This window comes from Coffea eugenioides, chromosome 3 (assembly GCF_003713205.1).
Source record: "Coffea eugenioides isolate CCC68of chromosome 3, Ceug_1.0, whole genome shotgun sequence".
Classification (NCBI taxonomy): domain Eukaryota; kingdom Viridiplantae; phylum Streptophyta; class Magnoliopsida; order Gentianales; family Rubiaceae; genus Coffea; species Coffea eugenioides.
The window spans coordinates 20,985,087-20,992,506 of record NC_040037.1 but is presented as its reverse complement, the minus strand read 5'-3'; the positions used below and the strand labels follow the sequence as shown (position 1 = coordinate 20,992,506).

The following is a 7,420-nucleotide window of genomic DNA, read 5'->3' as shown; positions in this document are numbered from 1 at the left end:
TAATTGTTTAATTGTCTCAAAATAGTGACAACTGGTATGATTAGATTTGTGTCTAGGGAATATGCGGGCTAATATGAAATAACCCTGGTAGTGCGTTATTTGGTTAGAATAGAGCTCCTCTAATGTGTAAGGCAATTGGAAAATTAAATCTTACAGGCGTACCTAGGATTAATTCTCAATTAGGGCAGTGATTAACAAGCGTACCTTAATCACCGACAGAGTAAGGAGGGGTTGACTATTATCGCTTGTTTGGCAGTTATAACCTATTTATTAGTAAATATTTGCAATTGCTTGTGCATCGATGATCAATTAGGTGAACCATTGTTGAAGTTAATTCTTGGCTAGACCTTATCATTAATTTGATTTTAGTAAATTGTCATTTAATTCTTAGTTAGCTATTTATTTTTATTTGAACTCCTTTGGTTGTTATCGTTTATACAAAAACACCCCATTGTTATTGTGAATTTCAAAGAAACAATTACTCCCAATCCCTATGGATTCAACCCTGCTTATCATTATCTACAGAATTACCTTTTGTTTGAGCAAGTTATTATTATTACACAGGCTCGACAACCTGTCAATTTTTGGCGTCGTTACCGGGGACTGGCGCTAGTTATTTGTTTCTTTTTAAGTTCATTTTTGCTCTAATTTTCTGGTACTTTCGAGTGTATGCCTCGTTCTTCTCGTACAGGTGAATTAATTTTTGATCCTGAGGTAGAGAAGACTACACGCAGAACAAGGAAAGAAACCAGACAATTCAGAGAAGAGCACTCTAGTGCTGCATCTCAGAGTTCTGATCCAGAAGTTGAACCAACAGATTCACTTAGTGATACTTCAAGTGATTCGAACCAAGAGAGAGTCACCATGGCAAATGCACGAACATTAAGGGAGTTGGCTGCTCCTAATTTAAATCAGTAGCCTTTATGCATTACTTTTCCAAGTTTGAATGATAATACTCCATTTGAATTAAAATCTGGTCTAATCCATCTCTTGTCATCTTTTCATGGTTTGCCAGGTGAGGAACCTTACAAGTACTTGCAAGAGTTTGATGTCGTGTGCAACAGTATGAGGCCCCTGGAATCACAGAAGAATAGATAAAAATGAGAGCATTCCCCTTCTTTTTGAAGGACTTTGCTAAAGACTGGTTGTACTACCTACCACCAGGTAGTATCACCACGTGGGATCAGTTGAAGAAAAAATTCTTAGACAAGTATTTTCTCATGTCTCGAGCTGCAATTCTAAGAAAGGAGATCTGTAGTATCAAGCAGCACCCAGGGGAGTCGCTTTATGATTACTGGAAGCGATTCAAGAAGTTGTGCATCAAGTGCCCCCAACACCAAATAAGTGAGCAATTGCTCATACAATATTTTTACGAAAGACTACTTTTCAGAGACGGGAGCATAATTAATGCTGCAAGTGAAGGGGCATTGGTGAACAAGACCCCTCGAGAAGCATAGGAGCTAATTGAAAGAATGGCTGAGAATTCGCAACAATTTGGTACGAGGGAGGAAGTCCCGATACGCAAGGTGAATGAGGTAGAGACATCCTCTATCTAGCAGCAATTGACTAAGTTGACTTCTTTTGTTAGACAACTGGCTGTAGGAAATGCATCTCAAGCCAAGGTGTGCGGGATTTGCACTAGTATGGGTCATTCTACGGAGATGTGCCAATGATTCAAGAGAAAAGGACAGAGCAAGTAAACATGACTGGTCACGTGCCCGCGCCAAGAAAGGTCTATGGCCCGTACTCGAGTATATATAACTTGGGTTGGAGAGATCACCCAAACTTTAGTTATAGAGGAAATAGGCAGCCCAATTTTGCGCCAAATAGGAAGCAGGGGCATCACCAGCAGTATCAGCCTCACCCGCCACCACCTTCTTCAAACTCAAGTCCGTTTATGAAAGAAATGATTGAGCAATTGATTGTTAATCAACAAAAGATGAATTCTGACCTACAAAGCATGAGGAATCAACTGGGACAGATGCAAGTCATGCAGAGTCAGATGAGTCAAATGGCGATAGCAATTAACCGTCTAGAATTCCAAGTCCAGGGCAAATTGCCATCTCAACCTGAAGTGAACCCGAAGAACGTGAGTGTGATGACTTTAAGGAGCGGGAAGGAAATTCAGGGACCAGAATTCATGATTTCAAAGAACAAGGATGAGCAAAAAATCGAGAACGAGCTTGAAAAGGAGGACAGCAGTGGCACAAATCCAAAGGTACTTCCCGACACAGTCATTGTAGTTAAGACTAACCCACCTCCCTTTCCTAGCAAGTTGGAGAAACCGAGAAAACAAGATAAGGAGAAGGAGATCTTGGAGGTGTTCCGCAAGGAAGAGATCAATATCCCCCTCTTAGACGCAATCAAATAAGTGCCGAAGACGCAAAGTTTTTGAGGGATCTATATGTCAATCGAAGGCGGCTGAGGGGAGATGAAAGGGTCGTTGTAGGGGAGAACGTGTCCGCAGTCTTGCAGAAGAAGCTCCCACCGAAGTGCGGGGATCCAGGTAGGTTTACTGTCCCATGTAGGATAGGTAATACTTTGATTAGGAATACCATGCTGGACTTAAAAGCATCAATCAACGTAATGCCTAAATCTATTTATGTTTTTCTGAACCTAGGTCCATTAAAAGAAATTGAGATAATAATTCAATTAGCTGACCGAACAAATGCATACCCTGATGAGTTGGTTCAGAATGTGCTGGTTAAAGTTAATGAATTGATATTCCCAGTTGACTTTTATGTACTTGACATGGATGATGACCATTTTTCCGATCCTCGCCTTTGCTTTTAGCTAGACCATTTTTTAGTACAGCCCAGACAAAAATTGATGTTCATAAGGGTATCTTGTCTATGGAATTCGATGGAGATATAGTCCACTTTAATATTTTTAATACAATGGAACTTCCTGTTAATTCTCACTCTGTGTTTGCTATTCATGCTATTAATTTCTTTATGCAAGAATTTTCTGAGTTTGCTTGTAGGGATAAATTCAAAGTTGCTGCGAACGAGTATCAGGGGATGAAAGTAATTTATAAGATGAAATGGAGTAGAAAATTAAGGAAAAAGATTGCACTCAATGGCTATTTGGATCCCGGAGGAAAACCACTGATTACAAGGAAAATTGAATTACATCCAGATTGAAGAGTGGTGTTCAATGTCTAGCCAAAAACATTAAAGAAAGACGCTTATCGGGAGGCAATCCAATTTCTTTTTAGTTGTTTGTTCAGTTTTAATTGGTAGCTTAAATATGTTTTCCTTATGTTTGATTGATTTCGGGTTTCAATTTTCATTTTTTATGTTTCACAGGTATCTCCCTGACTTGACGCGCCAGCGTCAACTAGGTGCGTGGCACATTTCGACTTCCTGGCGCTTGGTTAAAAAGGTTTCTGCCCTCATGACGTGCCCGCGTCAAGTCATCCAAAGAGTTCATCGTCAGAAGGGTTCTTACCTACATGACGTGCCCGCGTCAAGTCACCTAAAGAGCTTTTTATCAGAAGGGTTCTTGTCTTTTTGACGCGCTGGCGTCACGGTCGCAGGAAAGGTAAGTATTCGAACCTCGAGAAAAATTTTTGACTTCCTGTTAATCTCTAATTTTGAATTTTGAAAATAAATTCTATTCATAATATTGAAAAAAAAATGTCAAAAAAATTTTTAAAAAAAATCTTTCGATTAGCCGTAACCTTTGATTTTCAGAATTTGGATTTTTAAAATTTAAATTCGAAAAGATATAAAAGAAAAAAAAAACCAAAAAACCATTTTATTTTTCTTTTTCTCTTTTTCTTTCTTTGTCTTTCTTTCTTTTCTTTCTTTGTTCCTTTCCTTTTCTTTCTTCCTCTTTTCTGTCCTTCTTCTCCCCTGTTTCTCTTTTCTTGGCTGAAACCCACAAGTCGCCGCCGCCGCTTCTCGCGTCTCTCTCTCTTCGATCCACCGCTGCAGCCCAACATCGCTCAACCCATTCCTCCGACATCTCTCGCTGTCCTCTCTCCCCCTAGCGTGGCCACCAGAGCACGGCCACGCCACCCACGCGTGCGGCTACCTAGCGTAGCCATCGACATTCACCTTGTTGACGCTCGGCTCCCGTTGCACACCACGCGCTAGCCGCTAACCGCGCGCCACTGCTAGCCGCTAACTGCACGCCACTGCTAGCCCACCATAGCACGCCTCAGCCTCTCCAATCCCACAGCTCACGCGTCTCCCTATCCGCCACCCTCTTCGGGCGCACATCGCAGTAACCATCGCGCGGCCACGTCGCGCTTTACTCCTCGCCCTCTCTCTTCGTAGCTGCGCTCCTTTTTCTTCAGCACTCAGTCTGAGCCCCTTTCACTGCCCCAGAGAGCCATCAACACCTCCTTCCTCGCACATCAACCGCAATCGTAGATGCCGGTAGAACGATGTGCATCCCAATTGCCTCGTGAACAAACGCACGGCCACCACCCTACCAATCCCTTGTTTCCCGTCGCTGCCATCTATTTTCGCTGTCTAAACATTACCTGGAACTGTTGCTTATAGACGGTGTGACGGTATTTATCTGTCTAAATTCCCTAGCAAACTTTTGCAGTAGTATTTTTGCAATCGCGTTTTGGGCCTCGTCGTGATTTATTTTGCCACCTCTTTATATCGAATTGTTGGGGTTGCTATTTGCACTGCTTTGGGGGTTGTTTTGCTGCCTTAGTAGTTGACTGGATTTAAGTTAAGTTTGGAAAGTATTCTGCTTGTTGGTTTCACTTTGTTGACATTTTGGGTGCATAACTTCTACATTTGACTACTATATTGGGTGACACGGTGGCACTTGAATTTACTCGTTGACGTTGGTAGAATTTAATTGATTGGTCGGTGACAAATTAGCTGCTGACTTAAGTTGCTATTTGGGTGACTGTTTGGTTGAAAGTTAAGTGTTTTTATTGCGTTGTTACTATCCAATTTCTACACTGCTATTGTTGGAATTACCGATTTTGAATTGAGAAATTAACTATCCACTTGGCGACATGTGTTGAGATTTTGGGCGGGATAATTTTGCAATTGTCTATTGAATTGGGAGACACCTCTGACAGTTGATTTGCCTGTTGACCTTGGTTGAATTTAATTGCTTTCTTGTGGTCATCTGCCTATCGACTGCATGTTGATTTGTTTGGGATATTCATTGAGCCATTCCTTAGACAAATTGAACGATACTTTGTGCTGTTTGAGTGCCTATTGCTTTGACCATTGTTACCTTACCTGGACTGCTGGTTTCTATATTTGTCGGAGTACATCGATGGTTTCTACCGATTTAGTCTCCCGAGACCCATTTAGGCTCTCGGTCGACGCCCATCTCCCCGAGCAGGCTCTCTTTCAGTTCCTAGATCGGCCGAGGATACTGTTGGACCCTCTTCCTTTGCTCCTTCTCCGCCGATAGCATTAGACGTTGAGTGGCGCCACTTGCGAGGCCAGATTCAGAACTTGGCCGCGTACTTCCATCATATCGGTTTTCCTGCACCGTTCCCGCCTACCCCTTAGCCACTTGCTAGGGAAGTTTCGTTGTCCTCTTCGCTTTACTTGCTTTTTAATCTCCATTGGAGATAATTTCGAATTTAGGTATGGGGGCGTTCATATAGGGTACTAGTGTTTCTAGTTTAGTGTTGAAAGTGTATCAAGTGGATGTGGTTGAGTCCAAAACTATCTCTTTGGTGAATATCGATGACTGTGTGACTTTTATAATTTTTGGTTAACTTCCCTAGGTATAGGGAATGGTTGTTGGCATTTTCACGTGAATTGGTCCAGTTTAATTTGAGTTCTCCATGTTTGAAAAATGAGGCTAGCTGGAGCAATTTTTTTTTCCTTTGATTTTTGTGTTAATTTGAGTTATAGTGTTCTCTAGTTGTAAATAAGGGTTGACTGTACTACACTAGTTGTTACTACAGAATAACCAGGGATCTTCACTAAAAGTGTCGATTCTCGCGTAAAAAAGTAGTAAATGCTATGAGTACGTGGTCGCGTGGCGATAAGAGCTGAGTAATCGGGCTCTTTCATTTGACAAATGTTGGAACTCGCATCAAAAGACTCTGATGGCTAGAGACTAAGTCTTTTGTTCCTATTAAAAGAAAAGAGAAAAAATTACAGAAAGGTGTGATAAAAAAGTGAAGGTTGTATTAGTGTGTGAAAAAGTTAGCTTACCGATTTGTGAATTTAATGTTGAGATTTTGGTTAATAATTGGACCATATGCTGGTAATGCTGAGTGACCATTCCTTTTTCTTAGATTAGTAAGCCTGAAATTGGAGGAGTTTGTGGTTTAAGAGCTAACCGGGGTGATGTTTCTTAGATTTTGATCACTGATGCTTGATATATATTTTTCTTGGTATCTTGGCAATTTGGTAGATGGAGCAGTAGCCATTGTCAAATATTGTGTCAGGCTCTCCCAAAGTAGAATTGAGAAGGAGACGTGACCAGCATATTCAGGAGAGATTTGAATGTAGAAGGAAAGAATCGAAAAGGAGGGAAGAGGTGAGAGAGAGAGAGATAGGGGAAATAAGAATTTGGGAGAAAATTTGTGATTGTGTTTCTTGTTGTCCAATCCATTACATTGTCTTGGATTTATACAACTCCAATGATGGATCCGAATCCAATTGACACAGAATTTCCGTGCGATGAACTGATGTTAACAAATTCAGTTATAACTAACTTTTAACAGTTTTTGGCTCCATAAGCTAATTACACTAACACCCCTAAAACCTTTACTCCAATTGCAATTACGTCCCTGCTCCTGACATTACTTCACTCTTGAAAGCAGCCTTGTCCTCAAGGCTGAAACTGAGGAAATTTACTACTAATAAAAGATTGATCTTCCCATGACGCTTCTTCCTCACCTAGCTGATGCCATTTGATGAGATACTGGACCAAGGGCCAGCATTTCGCATGATTACCCTCCTTTTCAAGACTGCTGCAGGTTGTAGGAGGCACTGGTCTTGGCAATTAAACTCTGGTAGTGTACAAGTAGTAACCTGATGGGGTCCCAACTTAGGCTTAAGAAGAGAAACGTGAAAAATTGGATGTATTCTAGATCTAGGTAGGAGTCTGAGCTTGTATGCCACAGCACTGATCTTCTCCATAATTTGAAAAGGTCCAAAAAATTTTGCAGTTAGCTTGAGATTTTTCCTGAGTACCACAGTCTGCTGCCTATAAGGCTGCAACTTCAGGAAGACCCAATCCCCCACCTCAAATTCCCTTTCTGTTCTATGTTTGTCAGCAAACAACTTCATCCTATTCTGAGCCTGATGCAGATGCTCTTTGATTCTCTGAAGCATTTGCGCTCTGGTTTGCAGCATGTTGTGCACTGCTGGGATTATTGTGTCATGGTAGGGGCCCATAGGTAATGACAGGGGCTTGTAACTGTATAAAGCCTCAAATGGAGACACCCCTAAGCTAGTGTGATATGCAGTAT

At 41.4% G+C, this 7,420-nt stretch overlaps 1 non-coding gene across 1 annotated transcript; it reads right to left on the bottom strand.

Moving 5' to 3' along the window:
- Window positions 1-1,235: 1,235 nt before the first annotated feature.
- On the bottom strand, window positions 1,236-1,342 carry LOC113767186. The gene has a single exon (XR_003467906.1). It is a non-coding gene; the product is annotated as a small nucleolar RNA R71 (small nucleolar RNA).
- Between the last annotated feature and the right edge of the window lie 6,078 nt (window positions 1,343-7,420).